Source organism: Mauremys mutica, chromosome 1, assembly GCF_020497125.1.
Source record: "Mauremys mutica isolate MM-2020 ecotype Southern chromosome 1, ASM2049712v1, whole genome shotgun sequence".
Lineage (NCBI taxonomy): Eukaryota > Metazoa > Chordata > Testudines > Geoemydidae > Mauremys > Mauremys mutica.
Window position 1 is genome coordinate 342,049,813 of NC_059072.1, and position 24,168 is coordinate 342,073,980.

The window sequence follows — 24,168 nt, forward strand, 5'->3', positions numbered from 1 at the left end:
TTTGGAATGAGTCACTTGAAGGTTAACAGTCGACCAGAAATTTAAACTCTGATAAACAAGCTGCTCCAGACCTGTTTGTAAAAGCTCTTGGATTTATTGACAGTTTCCCCTTAGGCCTGGAATAAACAGCAACTCTGAAATACTGCCACTGTTATTATGGCATTACAAAGCTTCTGGTAGACTTGGAAGAAGCACAGGAGATAAAGAAGTAACTGAACTTCACAGCTATACCCTTACCAAATGTTTAGAAAAAGATCATTGGCCTAATCTGATTCTAAACACTCGTTTCCTGACTCATCGTGTGCATGTGAGAGAGACAGCCAGGTATTTATTTGCACATACATAGATAGATAGATACTTTCTTCAGACACAACATTTCAAAACCAAATCTCACAAACATAGTTTCTGAAACAGAACTCAAACCTGGAAAGTCTAGTTCAAGTTGTGAGTCACAAGAATGGCTAGTGCCGTGATTTTTGGATGGTTCAACGATTGGGGAATTAGCTTAGAAGCCCACAAACATCCAATGTGATTGTGGACGGATCACCTAGGCCCAAATCCTGAGCAGTACTGAGGTCAGGGGCAACAGATTATTCCTAAAAGTGTGTGTGGGGGGGGAGAGCAGAGGATGAGGCCCCGCTCACTCCATGGCCCCGCCCTGCCACTCCTCCTCCCCCTGAGATCCTGCCCCTACAGCCAAGCCAGAAGTTGTAGCCGGGAGCCCAGGGCCCTCCAGCCTGCCTGGGGTGTGGAGGCCTGAGAGCAGCCCCCACCCTATGTCCCCACCCCTCAACCGCTCCACCCAGGGCAGATGGAGGATCTGTGGCTCCCCACAGTTGCCCATGCAGCTCTTACCCCGACCCAGCTCTGGCTTCCGGCCTGGATGGGGAGGCGGGGCTCAGGTGCCAAAAAGCCACAGCCAGACTATGGTAAGAGCTACCCGAGCAGCTGTGGGGAGCTGTGGACCCTCCATCTGCCCTGGGTGAGGGATCTGGGGGGTGGGACATGGGCCAGGGGCTGCTCTCAGGTTTCTCCACCCTGGGCAGGTGAAGGGTCTGCATAGGGTTGCCAACTTTCTACTCGCACAAAACCAAACACCCTTGCCCCGCCCCTCCCCTTCTCTGAGGCCCTGCCCTGATCACTCCATCCCCCCCATCCCTCTGTCGCTCGCTCTCCCCACCCTTACTCACTTGCTCATTTTCAATGGATTGGCTCAGGGGGCTGAGGTATGGGAGGGGGTGAGGGCTCTGGCTGGGGGTGCAGGCTCTGGGGTGGGGCCATAAATGAGGAGTTCAGCATGCAGGACGGGGCTCCAGGCTGGGGCAGTGGGTTGGGATGAGAGAGGGGGTCAGGTATCTGGCTGGGGGTGCGAGCTCTGGGGTGGGGCCCGGGATGAGGGGTTTGGCATGCAGGAGGGTGATCCGGTCTGGGGGGGTGGAGCTGAGGGGTTTGGAATATGGGAGAAGGATCCAGGCTGAGGCAGCGGGTTGAGGTGTGGGAGGAGGTATGGGCCCTGGGTTCCACGGTAGGCCCAGAAATGAGGGGTTCAGGGTGCAGGAGGGGGCTCCGGGCTGGGGCGGGGGTTGGGGCATGGGGGTGTGTGTGAGGACTTCGGCTGGGGGTGAGGGCTCTGGAGTGGGGATGAAGGGTTTGGGGTGCAGGAGGGTGCTCCAGGCTGGGACTGAGGGGTTCAGAGGTGGGAGGGGGATCAGGGATGGAACAGGGGGTTGGGGTCAATGGGGGGAATGAGCGCTCTGGTTTTCAGAGGGTGGGAGGGGGATCAGGGATGGAACAGGGGGTTGTAGTCTATGGGGGGAATGAGCGCTCTGGTTGGGGTGCAGACTCTGGGATGGGGCTGGGGATGAGGGGTTTGGGGTGCAGGAGGGTGCTCTGGGCTGGGATTGAGAGGTTCAGAGGGTGGGAGGTGGATCAGGGATGGGGCAGGGGCACGAGGGAGGCTCAGGGGTGCAGGATCTGCATGGCGCAGAGGTTAGCAGGGAGCCTGCCAGCTCTGCTGCACGGTGCTGCCAACCGGACAGTCAACAGCCGGGTTGAAAACCAGACACCTGGTCACCCTAGGTCTGCAGTTCCCCACAGCTGTCTGGGCTCCCTGGGCCGCTCTTACCTGGGCCAGGCTCCAGCTTCCGGCCTGGCTAGTGGGCGGGGTCTCAGGGGAAGAGAAGGGGGAGGGGGCCAAGCCCATGGCAAAAAGTGGATGGGTTAGGCTCATCCACATTCAAAAGTGGGAGGGTCACGGCCCCTTGGCCCCCTCCTGCCCCCCATTCCGGCACCCCTAACTGAAGTGCCTAATTCCCACTGATTTAAAAGTAAGTTATACGCCTAAAGTCCCTTTGTGGATCTGGGTCTTAGTCTCTCTGTGCCTTGGTTCCTCAACTCTAAAATGGGACTAGCAGCACTTCCTTAACTCACACGGTTGTTGTGAGGATAAATATAGTAAAATATTGTGAGATGCTCAGATAGTACAGAAGTGGGGGCCATTCTAGTCGTAGGTTGTTCATCAAAAGGGTGCCTGGAACTTTAACTTATTTAAAGGTCATTTGGTGGAAATACAGTGTGAATCTAGACAGTATGAACTTTTCTTTTAGATTTAGTGAAGGCCAAGAGCAAATGGAAGAGATTCCTTGAGACTGTATGCTTGAGCTACTTACAGTGGACTCGGATACTGTAAACCTATGCCCCCTGCCATGGCTGTAGTAAATGCAAATATAGCAAAACACTATTAAAATGAAGTGGAATTAAAGTCCCAAATTACTTCAGGGAAATAATACATTTAGCCTCTAGATGTCACTGTAGTTCCACAAACGTAAGGGAGACATAGCCAATAGGAAGGAGAAATGGCTACGGTAGTAGTTGACAAAGAACTAAGTCAGATCAGGCCTGCTAGATCTGTACATGGAAGGCAAAACCTGTGTGTGGATTTGACCTTTCCTTTATGAAAAGAGGAGGTGAGATTAGTCACCTCCACAGCACTGTTCCTAGACCCTGCCGTCCACAGGGAAAGGGTGGAAGAAACTGGGCTGCTGGCACTAGGAGCATGTGTAACATGCCCCTGCAATCCCACATGGAATGGGCCAAAGAGTTAACAGAGTATGAATTTTGCCCCAGAGCCTTGTCCTTCCATATTGAGGGACCCTTTTTAGAGTGCTCCCAGGGACAGCAGCAAGCAGGTGAGTCCCTGGCAATGTGGAATCTGAACCTGCAGAATCATCTCCTTATGTACATACCTTGCAAACTCTTTGGGACAGGGAATGCCAGTTCATGTTTGTTGGTACAGAACCTAACAGAAGGAGGCCCCACCCCAGTCCTGATCGAGGTCTTTGGATGCTACCATAAAACAACAACAACTGGGCCTTCTTAATTCTGCTTATACATGAAAGCAAAACCAGCAGCTATTTTGCTTTTCCCTTATTTGCAGTTGGATTAAAAGGTAGGTGTTTCAGAGAATCCGGGTTGCTTTCACCCCCACCCCACCCTACTCTGAGCTATAGCCTGATCTCTGCCTCATTCATCACCATGTATTCACACAGGTGTGTGGCTGGAGATTTTATACACTAACTTATGCGTGTGAGAGAGGGGTCCATTTAATTGTTTACTCTTCCTCTCTGGAACCTGCCTCCCCTACTAACAGGCATCCTCGTAGTTCTCATATCTTGCTTTAGCAGGGGTGTGTGTCCGTCCGTCCATCCAGCCTTCTCTGTTCACATCAGTCAGTTCTAGCTCATTCAGGCAGATTTCTTGAGTTTACTGCAATTCTGACGTACTGATGTGTGGGTTTATGTTCACTCCTATAGGAATGAGAAGGGGGGAGTCATGTTAGGCCACAATGGGAACAGCATGACCCATGTAAAATCGAGTAAGTTTCTTAAGGCTATGGCTACACTTAGCGCTGCACAGCGCTGCCGCGGGAGTGCTCCCACGGCAGCGCTTTGAAGCGCGAGTGTGGTCGGAGCACCAGCGCTGGGAGAGAGCTCTCCCAGCGCTGTCCATACTCCACCTCCCTATGGGGATTAACGTACAGCGCTGGGAGCCGTGCTCCCAGCGCTGGGGCTCTGATCACACTGGCGCTTTGCAGTGCCGCAGCTTGCAGCGCTGGAGGGGGTGTTTTTTCACACCCTGCTGCAGCGCTGCAAATCTGCAAGTTTAGCCATGGCCTTAGCGTATATTTTCAAGACTGCGTGTGGGAAGTGGGTAACGACTCCCCTTGGCATTAATTAATGTTCGTAGGGGCTGCGTGGCTAGTCTGCTCATTGCTTTGAAAGGGTACTCCTACAGCACGTCAGCACAGTGGTTAAAGCATGTCAGTCTCAATACAGGAGGACAAAACCATCACTGGCCTAGCTTCATTAACTCTGATGAGTTACGTTGTGCGGGAATTCAGCCTATATCGTCTAACACACAAGTTTTGTCACTGAAAATAATAATTATCACAGTGGCAGATAGCTTGATGGAAGCTTGTTATCCCTGATATGCCTGGAGAATCACTCGCTCCCATTTGTTTTATAATATTAGAGTTCTAAGTGCACTAATTTATCACACACATGTACTCAGCCCATTGCTGTCAGCACAGGGGACTGGCAATAGGAGGTTGGGGCCCGGGGGACTCGCTTTATAAGCTCTAAGGAGTGGTTGGTATGTGAGCACATGGACATTTTAATGGTTTTCATTTTTCTAATTACATTCTAAGGGTGGCAGCTTTGTGATGGGAAAGATCAGTTTTATTTCATGCTGACTAATTGAATTGGCTATTGTGGACTATGGGTACACGACAATAGGCTTTCAGCATACTGGGGATAGGAGCCCCTGAACAACAAAGGGAAGCCAAAGCTTCTATAAGACAAGCACAGGCTGAGCTCAGACTCACTAGTGGTTCATGCAGTCATTGATCTTAGACTGTTAAAAGGCACCTCGGTTGGTGGGGCGGGACCAGGACCGGCTCTAGGCACCTGCTTGGGAGGCACAATTCCAGGGGCGGCATTCCAGCCATTCTTTTTTTTTTTTGCTTGGGCAGTTGCGCTTTCGGCGCTTGGGGCGGCAAAACTAGAGCCGGCCCTGGAAGGGACGAGAGGTTGAAGGTTGATCCTGTGGTAAAGGCACTGGACTGAGACCTAGGAAAATGGTTCTGGATTCAATTCTGTCACAGGGTCCACTCACCAGGGAGGGACTGCAGCCCACATCCTTGTAGCCACATTCTGCTCTCAGCTCCTGGGCTTTATACAGGCTTTATGCCTCACCCTGGTCACTGTAGGGTTAGAACTTTCCAGGTGCTGCGCCTTCCTCTGGCAATCTCCCCACCTGCCTTCTTCTCTCAGCCTGCAGCCCCTCTCACCAGGGCTGCCCAGAGGATTGAGGGGGCCTGGGGCAATTTCAGGGGCCCCTTCCGTAAAAAAAAGTTGCAATACTATAGAATACGATATTCGCGTGGGGGGCCCTGCAGGGCCTGGGGCAAATTGCCCCACTTGCCCCCCCCCGGGTGGCCCTGCCTCTCGCTCCAGGAACTAGAGCTTCCTCTTCACGACTTGGACCTCTGGCCAGGTCACTATGTTCCTCCCCATCCAGGGTATCGAAGTCTCTCGGGGCAATCTGTCCCCAGAGTCCGCTCTCCACTACCTGGTCTGTGACGCTTCTCCAGTGGCTGCCTTCTACTCCAGGTTTCAGCTGAGCGGCCCTCTCTTCAGCAGCCAAGGTCTGCCCTATCTCATACCTTGCTGCTTTTCCCGGGAGCCTTTCCGGCTCTCTCTGTGTTCTGATTTTGCCAGGTGCACAATTCCCTCCTCCCAGGGTGTAACTGAAGACTACTTGCCTCTATATCCCCAAACACACCTCCCTTCCCCCAGGGAGGGCCTGCAGCCCACATCCTTGTAGCCACATTCTGCTCTCAGCTCCTGGGCTTTATACAGGCCCCACCTGTTCCTGTCCAGCTGAGCCTTATCTAAATATCCCTGCGCCCTGGCTCCTCCTCCAGGTTCACTCTGGGCCATTATTTGGCCCACCTGGCCACCTTAACCCCTTCAGGCCTTGTGTGGGTGGACACCTCATCACAAATTCCCACTTGTGCCACAGACTTCCTGAGCAGCCTTGGTCCAGTCACTTAAGCTCAGATCCTTAGTGGGAGTTAGGCACTGAAATAGCTTTCAGGCTGGGTCTCTGTACCTCAATTTCCCCATCAGTAAAACTGGCATAACACTTCCTTTCTCTCTCCCTTTGTCTATTTATTGTAAGCTCATGGAGGGACAGTCTTTTACTTTGTGTCTATATGGTGCCTAGCACAATGGGGCTCCAATCTCAGTTAGGGCCTCTAAGCATTACCACAATATAATAATGGGGGGGAGGGGGGTTACCGTACGTATGGGTTTTCCTGGACACTGCCTCTTTTTTGATCCTCCATCCTCTGTCTGGGTGGATTTTTCAAATAAGGGGCAATGTTCTGTTTTTTTGCGGAGCAGATTTTGCAGCTCCAAAAGAGCCCTGACGAGTCTGCTTCCTGATTGGTCCCTCCCCTGCATCTGCATCTGATTGGTCCCTCACAGCTGCTGGATCCTGCCTATCCAGGCCCCACCTCCCAGTCTTGGGGAGGGGGAGAGCCACTCGAGCATCTCAGGGAGACACTGACTGACAGCTGTGTCCCATGGCTGTGCCAACCATCCTGCCACTGTGACGGGGGCAACACTGCTCCCCCACCTCAAGAGTGAGGCCCCAGGTACCCCCTCCAAAGCTTCCAGCACACACACACACACACTTCCAGCACCCCCCAAATACCCCTTCCCAGTACACAACCCCTCCAGCACCCCTATATATCCCCCAGTACACCCTCCCCAACACCCTAAACTGTACCTCCCCTCCAGGTTCCCCTCCCCTTCTGCCCCTCCAGCTGTGTCCTCCTTTTGGGAACCTGAAACATGGTAACCCTAATAATAGTGGAGCAGTATGATGAGCTCCAATGACTTTTCTAGGAGCTGAGAATCCTTGGTACTTTGGGTGGCAATCTTTCAGGGCTCTTCAGCAGAACTAAGAGATTTTGTAAATATCAGGTAAGCACTGGCAGGAAGGTGCATTGGTTCTGCCAGTTAAATTGATGCGAGAAGTGAGCAGAGTACCAGCAGAGCGAGGTACACCCTGATTGTCCCTTGGTTTACCAGAAGCCTGCTATGAGATCATGCAGAGAGGATGCATTCTGGAATCAGACTGTTTATACAAGGTGTGCCTCACAGCAAATAGTGAGCCTGAATTATGCAATATAAACACACTTGTCTTTGTTGGTTTTACTTGCAGTTTATCCTTGTCTTACTGCATTTGTTTTACTTGTTCATGTAAAACTAATTTTTTCAAAAAGGTTATAAATAAAGCTGTGCAATCTGGTGGCATGTCTCATACCCCTGGCTCTAGGATAACCTACTCGGATTTTCTGGATACAGGATCTCAGTAGGAGGACTTGGTAAACTCTGACAAGTTTGTTCATTTTCTGATAATGGAATTTAAACAGCACATCCTTACAGCAAGGAAGATTAATTTTTGAAGTTCAGAAGGCAGCTGGTCATAATGCTAAGCAAACAGATTGAAGTTCGGCATACAAGAGATGTTCTAGCTCTCAGTATGGCATTGCGCTTTGAGGTGGGCAACTAGTTTTCTGGTGCATTTTTATCATGATCAATCTGGAGCTTCTGTAGTGTACACACAACCTGTCAAATCTGTCTGATAAGGGTCAGCACACAGGAACATTAAGGACAAACAACGGTTGTTAGAGGGTTTTCCCTCAGCCCTCCCACTTCCCTGGTTCTTGTCACGCAGACAGCAAGCAGCAAAAGACCAGAAGTATGAAGTGCAGACAATGCGATGTTTATTGGGATTAGTTTCCAAGCCAGCATATTCTGAAATCCTTCAGACCAGTCGGGCTTATCTCTATACACCGATAGAGCCTGTTCCCCAGTGTCCCTCTTCCCAGCTCTGACGCCGCAGAGCATTTACCCCATGTCCCCCTTCCCAGTGCTGACACTGCAGAGCCTTGCCTGTGTCCCTGTTCACTGTTCCCTTTTCCCTGTTCCTGCCCCCCCCTTAGCAAACATGATTCCAATTTCCCTTCCACTTCCTGTTTGACCCCAGTTTATATAGTAATATTCTCAGCTATACCTTAACCAATCATTTTACTGAAATTTAACTAACCAATCCTAACATATTGTAACACAATTCTCTAACCAATTATATCCCACTATCCTAATTAACTTACACCTAGCAAAATTAATTATACAGCAGACAGAAACAATTAGAGAAACAGACAGATTAACAATAGAAAAGTGGGGGCCATGGAGATAAAGATAAAACAATACAGAAATGAGGGTTTCCCAACCACAACTATTGATAAGTGATTTCTTACCAGACAGGATGCTATCAAACTACGTTTTCTTTAACCATCTTAAGATCCGTTTCTTTATCTGGTGGTGATGGGCACTATCAGGACAGGATCATTTCCTAACAGCCAGTAACACCTTATTTCAATGTGATAGGTTAGGAATGTGAGGATGTGACTACGCTTCCCAGCTTTAAGCCGATTCCCCCAATTCCTTGGAATCTGGCCCCGTGCCTTAGGCGTCTTTTTAATTTTTAATTTTTTATTTACTCACCCGGTGGTGGGGGAGGTCTGCTCTGGGTTTTCGGCGGCATTTTGGTGATGGTGGTGGTGGTGGGCGGTCCGCTCCGGGGCTTCGGCGGCATTTCAGCGGTGTGGGGGGGTTCCGCTCCTGGGCTTCAGTGGCATTTTGGCAGCGGGGGGTCCTTCGAAGTGCCACCGAAGCCCCGGACCGCCGCCGGGTATTCAGATCGGGCCCCGGCCTTCATAAAGCCGGCCCTGCTTCCCAGTTTATGGCTGCCCCTGCTGCTTAGCCGACAATAAGTCCCAGTAATGTGTCTTTCTGTAATGAACTGAGCCAGACATTGTTTACTTGCCAGATTGAATGACCCCTGTAATGATTCCTGCCTGAGAGTTAACTGTAGTCTGCAAATGCACCAGTTACCTCTGTGTATTAATTTCTGTTGCAACCACCCTGTGTAGGACCCAAATAATGAATCACTGTATTTGTACTACTACATTTTTTTTACACAGCAATACACAGATTAACATTTCTTGCAAGAGACATGACAGTGAGCAGAACTCGCTGAAGTGAGGATCTCACAGCTGTGTGTAAGTCCAGCTGACGTTATGGAAAATGCCCTTAGAGGTGGAGTGCAAGGGGTACTGCGATGGGCCGGGAACATGAGAGGAATGTGTGTGGGAACTTTGGGGAGGGCAAGGGAGGCAATTCTGCATGGGTGGCAGTGGTGGATTAACAAATTTGGCGCTCCAAGGCCCTAAAAAAATCCCCCCCGCCGCCAGCTCACTTCTGCTCCCCTGCGGTAAGCCTGGGAGGGAGCGGGGAAAAGGAGAGTTTTGGCACGCTTGGGGGATGGCAGTGGTGGAGTGGAAGTGAGCTGGGGCAGGGAGCAGTTCCCTGTCCCCGCCCAAGAGTCACTGCCCGCGCCTGCCGGCCCCAGCTCTCTTTTGCTCCACCTCCTCTGATCGCGCCGCTACTCGCTTCTCTCTCCCTCCCTCCCAGCGTTTTTGCGCAGTGAGCCTGGGAGGGATGGGGGAGAAGGGGAGTTGCGGCATGCTCGGGGGATGGCAGCGGTGGAGTGGAGGTGAGCTGGGGTGGGGAGTGGTTCCTGGCCCCTGGGTTACTCCCCGCACCCGTGGGCCCCAGCTCACCTCTGCTCTGCCTCCTCCAAGCGGACCGCTACTCGCTTCTCCCTCCCTCCCAGCGCTTTCGCGCGGCAAGCCTGGGAGGGAGGTGGAAGGAGGGAAGCACAGGGGGCCTGGGGGAGGAAGCGGGCCGGGGGTTTGGGGAAGGGGCGGAGTTGGGGAGGGGTCATGAGCAAATTTGCCGCTCCTGCAAATTTGCCGCCCTAGGCCTAGGTCTTGTTGGCCTAGGTGATAATACGCCACTGATGGGTGGCAGGGGGAGTCAAGCACGCACTCACAGGCTTGAATCATAAAAGTTACATACACCTCTTCCTCACTTTCCCTTGGCAAGCACACAGCATGGCCAGATGCTAAACATGGTGAGAACATAAGAACAAAAGAACGGCCGTACTGGGTCAGACCAAAGATCCATCCAGCCCAGTATCCTGTCTACCGACAGTGGCCAATGCCAGGTGCCCCAGAGGGAGTGAACCTAACAGGCAATGATTAAGTGATCTCTCTCATGCCATCCATCTTGTTTGGCCCAAAGGGGAAAAGTACAATATGGGACAAAGGATCTAGGTGCTCTCAAAATGGGATCACTACAAGCACCTAGGGACACTATTCTGAATTCTGGCACCGTTTTCCACAGGTGGGGGTGGTCGAAGCTGAAATCACACTACTGATGGTAACCAAAGAGGCCAGGGTGCATCTTCTGCATGCATGCGGCTTCAGACTGGGTCCTTATGCTGCTCGTCTGTGTGCTGCTTTGGTTCATCCAGAAGTAATTGCCGATTGGCACGGCAATATTTCCTACAACGGGGGAAGAAACAAAACAGCTCTGCCCAGGAACCTTTGGCAGGGGATTGCACAGTATCTGCAGGACAGTTTTCTAGAGATCTTTATGGAGGATTCCCAGGAGCTCTCGATGTGCATTAACAAACTTTTCCACAGGGCCCACAACTGTGTAGCGGCACGGGGGAATGAGACGCAGATGCAAACAGTACCTAGTGGTGTTAATTTCAAACCCTTTTCCCCCATGCACCACATAACAAAATAAAGGACCCCTCTACCGCATGTAAATGTGCACTATCAAAGCAAAATGAGTACTTACAAAATGAGGAGCTCCCCTCTCCTGCTTCATGCGCGCCAAGGCCAGACTGATGAAACTGGCTAGATCCCTCTGGAATCAAAAAGAGGTCTTGGCTTGCTACACTACCAGACGAGCCTGTCACCTGTCCCACATCCTCCTCCAACGTTACCTCCTCATCCACCACTTTGTCCTCGGGGTTGGCTCTGCTGGCCACTGCATCCAGTCCCTTTAAAGTATCCATGGGACTCTTGGCAGTGGAGGTGGGTTTGCCACTGAGGATGGTGTGCAGCTCCTTGTAGAAGTGGCATGTTTTTGGCGCTGCACCGGAGCGACGGTTGGCCTCCCTTATCTTCTAGTACACCTGTCTTAGCTCCTTGATCTGAGCACGGCACTGCTGAGTGTCCCTTTCGTGCCCCTTCTCATCCATGCCATGAGCAATCTGCTCGTAGGTGTCAAAGTTCCAACACCTGTTTCGGAGCTGCGATTGCACAGCCTCCTCCCGCACAGACCCAACAGATCCATCAACTCCAGTGTACTCCAGGCGGGAACACGTTTGCTGCAGAAACCCGGCATGGTCAGCTGGGAGCAATGTGAGCTGTCCACGCCGAATAAAGAGGAAGTGGAATTTCAAAAATTCCCCGGGGCTTTAAAGGGAGGGGGGGAGACATGCCTGTGTATCTGGCTGCAGGGACTGCTGACCAGAGTGTTCAGGATGGACATTGTCGGACACCTCCTGGAGGCCACTTAGGGTGACATAAGCAAGCGCAGTGTCTGCTCTAACTTTGTCACAAAGAGCTCTATGCTGCTTGTTGAGGTGGTTTCCTTATGTCGGCGTAGCAGGAGGGTTAAGTCGGCGAGAGGAGCATTGTTGTGTGTACAGCTCCACTGTTTTGTCGATGAAACCTGACTTTTGTTGACAAAACCGTGTAGTGTAGACAAGGCCTACGTTTTGGCTTTCTGAAATAAACAGCCCATCTCTTTTGGGAGTGTGGCCTTCCTTCTCTGTGTGTAAAAAGGGTCTCTTGTTGATAGAAAGGACTTTGCACCTCATTTATGCCACTGATGGCCATTTGTGTGATGTATTCAATGACTAATCTTACCAATATAATACAGGCTGATTTAGCCTTTGTAGCTTAAAATATACTTAATTACTGTGATTTAAAAAATAGATTCTGTATATTTGAGCTACTCTTAACCTTTAAAAAAAATGGAAGTGGTTCCCAACTGACTGAATCCATAATTCCCCTCCACCTCATAATGAAGACTGTCAGAGTAAGGTGGTAGCTTTCTGTAATTAACTTTCTTCACATGTCCAGTTGGAGGAATTTGCAGCTACAGCCTGCGAGGAAGCTAACTAACAAAACTAACGTCATGCCTTGTCCCATGTGTCATGAGTTCAAAAGAGGAAAAAAAGGACACAGACGTGACTACAGACTTTTTACATGCCAAGCATTGCACAGAAATTTAATTAGTGCTCACACAATGGAGTGTTACCTCAAGGAGAGTAAGGCAATGCTTCAAAGGAAAACTTTAGAAATGGTAGGGGAGAAATAGGAAAGGAAAGCCCCTTTTCTCAGAAGATACAAACTCGACTCCCTCCTGTATCTATCACCAGTGGATTTAGCCTCCCTCCTTGTGTGGTGTAAATAAAATAAAGAGGAGACAAGGTGATTTGGCACAAACAAAGGTAAGTGTATTCAGGGTAAAGGTACAAAAAACTGGGAGGAATAGGGGAAAATGCAAACTTAATTAATACAATGAAACAGTGACTGGCTTTGGGAGCTTAAAGCTCAGGCCCATAAACCCTCCCTTGGAAACTGGAAAACAATAAATGATGCCCCAATACAGAAACCTTTTCCTACTGTTCAGGTGCAGTGGATACCATGTATAGGTGAGATGCCCAGGACCTTCCACTCTCTGGCAGATTTAGATCCTTTGAGGAGGAGCACTGGGGAATCCAGACGACTGTTGGATTTCGTTGCTGGCAAGGAGGCCCTCTGGGATGATGGACACCGGAATGCAGGATGGCAGGAATGGTGATGACAGGCCTCCTTTTCCTCAATCTCACTGCGGGACTGATGGTATTCTTCACTCTTCAGCTCTGGAGCACTGTGAAGACCCGACCGTGTACGTACTATCGCTGGGGTGGACAGCCCTGCGCAGGCACCAAACAAGTCCTTATATCACTTTTGTGGTGGGAAAAGTTCTGAGGAGATGGAATGCTGAGGGCTGGTTTTGGCGGGAAAAACTGGTTTTGACTGGTTTGAGCCTGTGTCTTGATGGTAAACAAGTCCACTCTCAGAGATGGAGTCCAAGGGTCAATAGTTCATATACTCCATATTGGATCTTATTTTAAAGCCAGTGATTTACTTCATAAACACCTTATTAAACAACTAATTGAACATATTAAACAGTTTATATGTCTTACACCTAACAGGAGGCTGCTCTGTTCTTCAGCACTTAGGAGAAGAGGGTATGTTTTGGAAAAGTGCAGTTAACACAGAGGGATGTAGAGCTACATTCATCCCTGGAGGAATTCCAGTGGAGTCACACCAGGGATTGGTCTGGCTATATCAGGGGTCGGCAACCTTTCAGAAGTGGTGTGCCGAATCTTCATTTATTCACTCTAATTTAAGGTTTCACGTGCCAGTAATACATTTTAACGTTTTTAGAAGGTCTCTTTCTACAAGTCTATAATATATAACTAAACTATTGTTAAGTATCAGAGGGGTAGCCATGTTAGTCTGGATCTGTAAAAGCAGCAAAGAGTCTTGTGGCACCTTATAGACTAACAGATGTTTAGGAGCATGAGCTTTCGTGGGTGAATACCCACTTCGTCGGATACATACAACAATAGTTGTATGTATCCGACGAAGTGGGTATTCACCAACGAAAGTAAAGTAAATAAGGCTTTTAAAATGTTTAAGAAGCTTCATTTAAAATTAAATTAAAATGCAGAGCCCCCCGGACTGGTGGCCAGGACCCGGGCAGTGTGAGTGCCACTGAAAATCAGCTTGCATGCCATCTTTGGCACCAGTGCCATAGGTTGCCTACCCGTGGGCTATATACTCTACTCTAGTAGGACTGGGGGAGGGGAAGCTCCTGTAGTGTGTTCATAACCAAAAGATGGCAGATACTGTCAAAAGGGTAAGTGGTTCGGATACCACCATTGCCTGCTGACCTAGCCTTGAACTATGTCCAACAGAAAAGAACAAGAGTGTTGTCAGATGCTACCGGTGTGGTGCTTTGCTCTGTTCAATGTTGATATCAATCGGCTGCGTGCGTGTGTTCCCTCTGTGTGCTGTTCCAGCTTTGCGCGGATAGCTGTCACAGCAGACCCCGAGAGAACCCCCAATGACCACAGAGTCTAGTAAGGTACGAAGGCACTTCGGCCAGGTTTATTGTCAAACGAAGCACAATGATAGTTCCCTCTAGATTTTACTCTACAGGACATACTACGAGTATGTGCCCCCTGGCAATGGACTCAGCTCAGTCAGTGGCGGGACTTTCCACTGCCCCCTAGGCTGGACAAAGACACTGCCCCAGGGATGCATTCTTATACACAGGTACAAACAAGTTACACATCACTCCTGACGTATTGAGGTGCAACCCTTCTACGTAGCAAGGTACAACCCCTCTACGTAGTAAGGTGCCGCCTCTCACCTTGTACATGTTGGTTCGAACAAAACAACTCTATCCATCATATTACCCTTTTGGCCCTGTCATTGGGATGGGTCAGCTTGTTCCTTGTTATCTGTGTGGAGTGTACAAGTATGCGAATATTCTGATATCTGGTGTCCAGTACCTTTTAGGTATGTCTCTTTTTGCAGCATCAGCCCTTTCCTTGCCAGCTTGTGTGAGCAGGGCCTGCCTCTGGCTCACAGCTTAACTTTGCTTTATGTTAGCAAAGTCTTGACCATTACTTTAGTTCAGGCCTTAGGCCTCATACCGGGCCTCTGATACCAAGGTTTATATCTCAGGGCCTCCTCTTACTACATTCCCCCACTTTTTGTCTTTTTATGGGGAGGATGTTTACCCATCGTCCCGGAAAAGCATAATGCATGGACTAAAGATAACCCAGTGGACTAAACTCTGTTATGTGGTTATCTTATTTTACCATCCATACACTCATGCCCCATCTGTCTCCTCTTACTACAAAGAGTATATATAAAACCCCTCAGCAAACAAATGGTTATTTTTCAGCACTAGAGGGTGACTTACTCCACTCTCTTCAGCTCTGAAAATAGCATCTCAATGCCATTGTCTCCTCTTCGCCCGCAGCTTCCAGCTCTTCAGACACAGTTCCCGAGTCACCTTGCCGTAGCATTAATGCTGAATGATGTCTCCATTGTACTCTTTCTTCTACTGTAGGGAAGAAAAAGTCTCAGAGTCCCTGTGATGTCCTATCCCTTTAAATGTTCAGAGGGCTCTATGCTCTCTCCCCCATCCCCAGTATAAAGCCTCACTTCCTGTTAGTTTCAGTTTTGCAGTCAGAAGAATAAAGCTACCACAGCAGATAGCTGTGAGTCCATCAGCTCCCTCTGCGTCTGTCTGTCTGTCTCCTTCTCTGCTGGCTCCAGAAATATAACATTAGCAATGAGTAAGTCTGTGTGTCTGTCACGGAGGTCACAGAAGTCATGGATTCCGTGACTTTCAGTGACCTCTGTGACTTTTGCAGCGGCTGGTGCTGGCTCAGCAGTTTGGGTATCTGGGAGGGGCCTCAGGGCTAGAGGCAGGGGGTTGGGGAATGCGGAGGATGGCGCATACCTTGGGGTGAGGGACTCACTGGCTCCCACTGGCATGGTCTCCAGCAGTTCCTATGTGGCGGAGGAGCCGGGGGACGAAGGGAGGGCACCATGCTGCACACTGCCCATGCCCACAGGCCCCACCCCCACAGCTCCCATTGGCTGTGGTTCCTGGCCAATGGAAGCTGTGGCAGCCGGCACTTGTGGCGGGAGCAGCGGATCCTCTGCCCTGGCCCCTGTCTCCGCTACCTAGAAGCTGCAGGGATGCGGAACTGGTCGGAAGCCCCCACCAACCCCCCTCCCCCCAGTACCAGCGGGGGTCCTGGCCCACATCCCCCAGCACCCACTGCACCCCTGGACCGCTCCCTCCCCAGAGTACCCCTGCAGAGTTTTAGTCAGGGTGGATATTTTTAGTAAAAGTCATGGACAGGTCACGGGCCCGTGAATTTTTGTTTACAGACCGTGACCTGTCCATGACTTTTACTAAAAATAGCCTTAGCAGTGAGGATTTCTAGTCCATGCATGTCCAGTGCTCCCATTGCAAGAAGAAACAGTAAGCAAATAATACTATTAAATTCACCTAGAGGCACAGAGTGACAGACAGTGGGTTTTACTTCTGGGATAGCATATGCCAGCCAGTTGGAGAGGGGGAAGTAGGCAAATAAAGATAGAACACAGGATAAAAGTAGTGCAGTTACTGCTGGAACTGTCCAAACAGAGCAGTGAAGTGGAAACAAGCAGCCATCTTGACAGACCTCGTGCAAGCTGGCAGACAGAGGAATGGCTTAGCCTGCACTGAGTCTCTGTTGCCAGCAGAGGGGGACGAAGTACAGCCAAAGGAGTGTGTAAGCACACAGCTTTCATAGGCTGAAGGAGCACAGATAGTGCAGTAAAATTTCCCTGTGGAACAGAAGGCATCCAGGAGATGTGAAGTCCGACAGAAGAATGGAGAAATGGCACCTTTTGTGGGCAATGTTGGTGAGTTTGAAGACAACCGCGAAGCGTGGGTGGTGTACCGCCAATGTTTTGAGCAACGTGTAACCAGCATCACCATTCCAGATGGATGAGTTTCAACCTTGCTGACAGTGATGAGTCTGAAAGTATATGGACGGCTGCATGACCTATTGTCTCCAACTGTGCCTGGAACTCCCATGTATGCCACAATTACTTCAGCAGCGCAGGAACATTTTTCTCCTATCCCATCTATAATAGCAGAACGATATTGGTTCCATCAGCGACACCAGGGAAGTGGAGAGTCAGTAGCACAGATTGTTGCTGCTTTAAGGAAGTTGTCAGAGCACTGTCAGTTCAGACAAACATTACATGATGCACTCCGTGACCAGTGAGCCCCTGAATTATGCAATGACCTGTTGAAGTAACATTTGCAATGGAGACTGCAGAGAAGGATTCTCTGGAATTTAGTGTGAACTGGGAAGTTCACCTCCTGAACTGGCGAGACAGAAAACCACAGGAACGAGAGGAATTTCTGTGTGGCCATTGTGTGCAAACTGTACGTTCTGAGAAGTATTGCTGGGCATGTCAGGTTATTTGCAGAAAGTGCTAGAAGAAAGGACTCATCGCCATGACATGTTGTACAGTTCAATGAGCAACAACACAGAGTAACCGTACATCCCAGAGCATACCTATGGAGACTGAACCTAAGAAAGGATCAAAGTCAGCAATTCATAATGTGGAAAAAGACAACAGCTCTAGTGACTAAGACCTAGCACAACATGTGTTATTGGAAGTTGGAGTCAGAGATGTCAGCTGGGTTACACCCTTTAACAAAGGAGTTCCTACAAGAATGGAGCTTGATCACTGGAGCTGCTGTTTCACTGATTTCTGTATCTAACTATCACCAGACTTTGTCACAAGTTCCCCTTGAAGAAACCTGCATGATTTTAAAGACTTATACTACATAAAAGTTGGTCCCAAAAGGGATGCTCCAGGTGAAAGTTCAACAGTCATTTTACCTTTATATGTGATTGAAGGAAAGCGAACTTGAGTGACATGAAGACAATCACAAAAGCACTTGAAATCTTCAAGAAATACTGGACAGACATTCCACAGTCTTTGAAAAAGAACTTGGATGGATGAGCAATGTGTCCGTGAAGTTCACTGTTAAGTCTGACAGACGACCAAAATATTGCAAGCCCAAAGTTATGCCTTATGCTTTGAAACCTCTGGTGGTGTTCTCATTTAGACCATTTGGTGAACATTGAAGTCTTGTCACTGATTTCACATGTTGCGTGTATAACATTCCCCTCTGGTGTTATTCGGACCGGTGATCTCCTAGGCCACTCCAATCCTTGACTCTGGGAGCTAGCCTTACCCTGCTCTGCTGTGAGAACCCCCACTCCTGGGCTGTTCACGCACAGCCTCTGGCATGTAAGCTGCTTCCAGCTACTTGCAAGTGAATGACACTAGCCAATATCTCCGGTCCCAGACAAAACCCTAGGAACCTCTGTCTTGCAGTGTCCAGTTATGCCCACTGGACGCTGCAAGCTTATATAAGTTTGTCAATTTAACAAAGAAATTTATATGTACCAGGCTTGTTATCCCAAGAGGAGTCTCTGGAACACTTCAAACCAAGCACACTGCTTCAGGTAGAATAAACAAACAAATGTATTAACTGTAAAGATAGATCTTAAGTGATTATAAGTCAAAGCGTAACAAGTCAGATTTGGTCAAATGAAATAAAAGCAAAACGCATTCTAAGCTGATCTTAACACTTTCAATGTCCTTAAAATTTAGATGCTTCTCACCACAGGCTGGCTGGTTACTTTTCAGTCAGGCTCTCCCCTTTGATCAGAGTTTCAGGGCTTGGCTACACTTACGGTTTACAGCGCTGGTAGTTTGCAGCGCTGGTCATCCAGCTGTGTAGGAGCAGCGCTGGTGTGTGGCCACACTCACAGCTACCAGCGCTGGTGTGTGGCCACATTTGCAACATTTGCAGCGCTGTTGGGAGTGCTGCATTATGGGCAGCTATCCCAGCATTCAAGTGGCAACAACATGCTTTTCAAAAGAGGGGGATGGAGGGTGGTGTACTGTGACAGGGAGCGGGGAAGAGAGAGAGAATGGATTTTTGGAGCCAACACTGTGTGTTAAGTTTCCTAGATTGAAAAATCACAAAATGTTCGCGAGCCCTTAGTCTTAACTCTAAATTGCAAACAGCCTGCCTCCAACACGGACTCCCCGCTGTTTCACTCACTCCCTGTGGTGTACTGTGACAGGGAGCGGGGAAGAGAGAGAGAGTGGATTTTTGGAGCCAACACTTTAGCTTCCTGGATTGAAAAATCACAAAATGTTCGGGAATCCTTGGTCTTAATTGCAAACAGCCTGCCTCCAACGCTGTTTCTCTGTCAAGCAAACATTCTCTCCCTGCCTTTCATTTGATCGTTCACAGCCAGGTACAGATAGCTCCTGTTTGCTGTGATCAGTGTTTGTCTTTTAGATAAGCAGTTCAACGGAGCTCCGATCGGAGTTCACAACAAAACAAAGAGAGGCTGCATAACAAAACAAAGAGAGTAATTTAGTTAAAAGCTTTCTGGGATATCTCCTTATTCCCTGGAGGCCAATAAAAGCGCTGGTGTGTGTCCACACTTGATGAGCAGCGCTGGATCACCAGCGCTGCAATCGCTACACCCCAACCTGGCCAGGTGTACAGCCAGCGCTGCAGCCAGGGAGTTGCAGCGCTGGATGTGCCTTGCAGGTGTGGACGGTTACTAATTGCAGCGCTGGAAAGCCTCTACCAGCGCTGCAACTTGCAAGTGTAGCCAAGCCCTCAGTCGCTTGGTGGTGGTGGTGTCTGTAGATGTAGGTGGAAGAGAGAGAGCATGGCAGAATGTCTCTCCCTTTTATCATGTCCTTTCTTTCTCTTGGCTTTGCCGCCCCCCCTGCAGAGTCAGGTGAGCATTACCTCATCGCAGTCTCGAACTGACTAAAGGAAGGGGGTGACCTCGTCAAGGGTCTAACAGATTCTTTTGTTGCTGCCTATGCCAATGTCCATTGTTCCTGTGAGGCTGGGCTGGGTTTGTCCCATCCATGCCCTGACGAGGTGTGAACTGTCTCTCTGTTCTTGGAGAGTTTTTGCATGCGCTTGCTTTAAGCCATGAGGATACATTTTCAGCCTCATAACTTTATACATGAAACTATAACCTTACTATAACATCATTGTGACAAGTACTATAACATCACTATAACAACCATTATCAGTGCATTATGAGCCTTCTGAAGACACCCAATATGACAAACTTTGCATTGGATACCCACAATCATTTTATAAAGATGAACATGGGGGTGTAGGGTGTTACCTCACATACAGAGTGTCACAGCGTGGGCTACACCCATCATAACAGTGGTCAAGAAGGATGGGCCCATCTACTTTCAGAAAGTGGCCCCATGGCATCTTTGGTTCTGGCGCCACTGTCCCAGGGCTCTAGCCACAGGGGAAAGGGAAGAGCCGCAGCAGAGCGTGGTGGGAAGCAGGAGGGAACTTGGGGGTGGAGTGTTGGCAGGGCCACACAGGCAGTTTGGGTAGGCTTACCCTTCCCCTGTCTTTGATACCCACCACCCATCATTGTAAAGATGAAGACCATAGCCTGGAGTCATGTCTGGTGGCCAGGGATCAACAAAGACATTGAGAGGAAGGCAAAATGCTGTACTATATGTCAGCAAATTCAGCATGTTCCTGGCCCAGGTTGTCTACACCCTTGGTTGTGGCCTCAGACTCCTTGGACACATATTCATATGGCTATTGCTGGACCTTTAGAAGGCTATATGTTTTTGGTCGTAGTCAATGCCCATTTAAAATGGCCAGACATTTTCAGAATGACTTCTACTACAGCCACCAAGACCATTGGACATGCCTTGTTTAGCCAGTTTGGTTTATTGCTACAGTTGGTGAGTGACAATGGATCTCAGTTCTGTTCTGAAGAATTTCAGAGGTTCCTAGCTTCAAATGGAATTCACATACTCTCTGCTTCATACAATCCTGCTACAAATGGACTGGCAGAATCCTTGGTACAAACTGTTAAGCATGATTTAAAAGCCAATAAGGCTAGTCCACGTCATCAGCAGAAACTGGACAATTTCTTGCTTGTCTGCAGGAATACGCCACATGCTGCTACCCAAGAGTCACCTGCAACTCTTTTCTCAAAGCAATCTTCGCATACTTGTGACCCCGCTATGTGCTGATATTGCTTCACATGTATCAAAATCCCAAGTGATGCAAATTGAGCGATGACGTGAGATTTATCGTCCTTCTTTCAAGTCGGAGACTTAGTATCAGGGGCGGCTCTACAAATTTGGCCGCCCCAAGCAGTCATGCCCGGGAGGCGCCCCCGAGCCGCGGGAGCAGCGGACCTCCCGCGGGCATGACTGCGGAGGGTCCGCTGGTCGCGCGGCTCGGCTGGACCTCCCGCAGCTGCGGGCGGTTCGCTGGTCCGGCGGCTCCGGTGGCTCCGGTTGAGCTGCCGCAGGCATGCCTGCGGGAGGTCCAGCCGAGCCGCGGGACCAGCGAACCGTCCGCAGTCATGCCTGCGGGAGGTCCACTGGAGCCGCCGGGTGAGCGTCCCCTCCGCAGTCATGCCTGCGGCAGGTCCGCCGCTCCCGGGGCTCTGGTGGACCTCCCGCAGGCATGACTGCGGCAGGTCCGCCAGCCCAGCCTGCCGCCCCCCCCGGGAAAGGGCCGCCCCAGGCGGGTGCTTGCCCCGCTGGGCTCTGGAGCCGGCCCTGCTTAGTATGGACTCACAACTGAGGTTCTGGAATGAAATGGGTGCCTGGAGAACTTGTAAAATGCACAGGACCTGTTTCATTCATGGTAAAACTATCCAGTGGTATTTTATGGAAATGATACATGGATCAGTTATAGTCTCGACTAATGCTGGAGTACAGAAATACTCCAGTAGGACTTTCTGTTCCTCCAATCAAACCTCCTTCTGTTACAACTCCTAATTTTTCTGAGTTGGTGGAAGAAACTTTGGTACCTCATGCAGTTGATTCCTTTCCACTGACTGTTCCTTTTGTTCGGGATGGTGCCGCATCATCATTACCATGTTATTCCAAAAAAGTGCAAAAACCAGTTGTGCGCCTGAATTTAGAAGTTGTTTAGTTAATGAGCTGCTATTCCATGGCAGAATAATCCCTTGCAATTTAAGAGTCTGTGGTAGTCCACCTGCAATTTTGAGTTAGGTTATATAATGTTTCATATTAGCCATATAAACGACAATACATATGTGTTTGGAAAGTGTTTTTAAAGTAGGGTGGAGGAATGTGATGTCCTGTCCCTTTAAATATCCACGGGGCTCTGTTCTCTCCCCAGTGCAAAGCCCCACTTTTGTGTTAGTTTCAGTTTTGCAGACAGAACAATAAAGCTACCACAGCAGACAGCTGCGTGTCCATCAGCTGCCTCTGCATCTGTGTGTCTATCTCCTTCTCTGCTGACTCCAGAAATGTAACAGTCCCTTCCCTAAAATAAAAATAATGCATAGCAGTTTGAGACAGCTCCCCTCCTGTACATCCTTCCTGCTCCCACAGTAGCTTATTGTCTCCCACCACACCCAGCCAGCCGGCCTCCCTCACTTCATATTTATCACGGTAGTGCCTAAGGGCCGGCCAGGAATGAGGCCCCATTTTGCTAGGCACTGTACTGACAGTAGTGGATGGTCCCTGACTTGGAGAGCTTACAATCTAAACAGACAGACACAGGATGGGAATGGGTAGCAGACACACGCAGAACAAACAATGCGATAACAGCAAATATGTTAGTTCCATGATTTTTTCGGGGGGATGGGAGGGGGTAGGGATGGAGGGTTTAGTTCAGAGGGGATCCACTAAATGGAAAGAAAAGGGAAGGGAAGGGAGGTGAGGGGGACCAGGCCTGGGAGAAGAGGGTAAGATGAGATTCACATATGGAGTGAAGCTGTGGTGAAGAGTCAGAGACCATGAGGGAGGGGTAAGGAGAGGGGTGGAGCAAACAGCCAGTCAGCACCAGGCAGAGGAAATCCAGTCGGCAGTGGAGACAGTGCTCTGAACGTCCAGGGGTCCCTGCTTTGGTTGCTTCTGCCCTGACAGGCTGGACACTTGGCTGGCTTCTCAATACAGTTCTCCCCTAAGGCCACACAGTGAGGGAGACAGGCTCAGTAACCCCCCAAGTGTGTGCATGGGTCTCCCCTGTACAGTTCTGGGTCCAAGCACTGCTGCGGAGAGGGGCATATTTTAGCCTCTTCCCCCAGTGCAGTTGTCTCTGTTTTGGCTGCTTCCGTTTCTACTGGCTGGATTCTCTGGTTGGCTCCTACCTGCAGTTCTCTCTGATTATGCATCCAACAGTGGACCGCTCTGTGTGGGTTCTTCTCACCTGCAGTGAGGGCAAACTTCCCTTTTTTCCTTTGGTAGGCTCCACACTGGTTTCCTGGGAGGCTAAACAGCTCTAGCTCATTCTGGTCTCCATCAGTTAACTAGTACAGAGACCTAGCCCAGATCCTTCAGGCTTCCTGATTCAGCCACTTTTCTGACTGTTCCCCATCACGTAAGTACATATACAGGGCTCTATATCTACATGATACATAATTGGTTAAACAACCACAAACAAAGAGTAACTATTAATGGAATTATGTCAGATTGGAGCGAGGTCTCGTGGTGTTCCACAGGGATCTGTTGTGGATCCTGTCTTGTTTAACATCTTTATTAATGCAACCATCTATTATTGGTTGCATCTGAAGAAGTGGGTTTTTTACCCATGAAAGCTTATGCCCAAATAAATCTGTTAATCTTTAAGGTGCCACCGGACTCCTTGTTGTTTTTATGGATACAGACTAACACGGCTACCCCCAATCTTTATTAATGACCTGGATGTAGGAATAGAGAGCACTGTAGCAGGGTGGACCCCTGCTCCTGCCCTGAAGGGGTTAAAAAAAAACCCCTTGAGAAAGCAGCCTTTAGGCTGGGCTGATTGGGGAAGTGGCTGCAGCTGGGGCCATGCCCCAGCTGAGCAACAGGGCCTTATAAGAAGGCCAGGGAAGCCAGAAGCCAGACAGTCTCTCTCTGCATTCAGAGGGAGATGGGCCTGGCTGCAGGGAGCTAGACCGGGTACCTGAGTGGAACAGGGCTGGGGAAAGGCAGAGGAGCTGGGGAGCTCCAGTCTGGAAAGCCCCAGGCTGCCGCCTAGCAGAGGGCTAACAGGTACTGGGGGTTGCAGAGGCAGCCTAGGGGTAGGCCAAAGCAGCAGGTCCAAACCCTCCTTGCCAGTGATGAATAGGCTGATACTACAGTCTGCCCCAGGACGTGGGGCTAGACAATGACTGGCAGTAGCCATACACTGAGGCAAGGTGGGGATAGAGGGTGGGGGTTCCCTGGGGAGGGGAGACCCTGAGAGAAAGGGGTTACTGCCTGGTGGCCAGCACCCCATGTAAAAGGGCACCGGGGTCCAGGGAGGGACTAGGGGCCAGAGAACAGGCAGATCACTGGCCTGCAGAGGGCGCTCCATGCTGGAAACCAAGCTAATTCCCCAGAGTCACCAGCAGGAGGCGCTGCAGGGGTGAGTCGGCCGGGTTACAAGCATACTGATCACATTTGTAGATGACACATGGCTGGGTGGGGAGAAG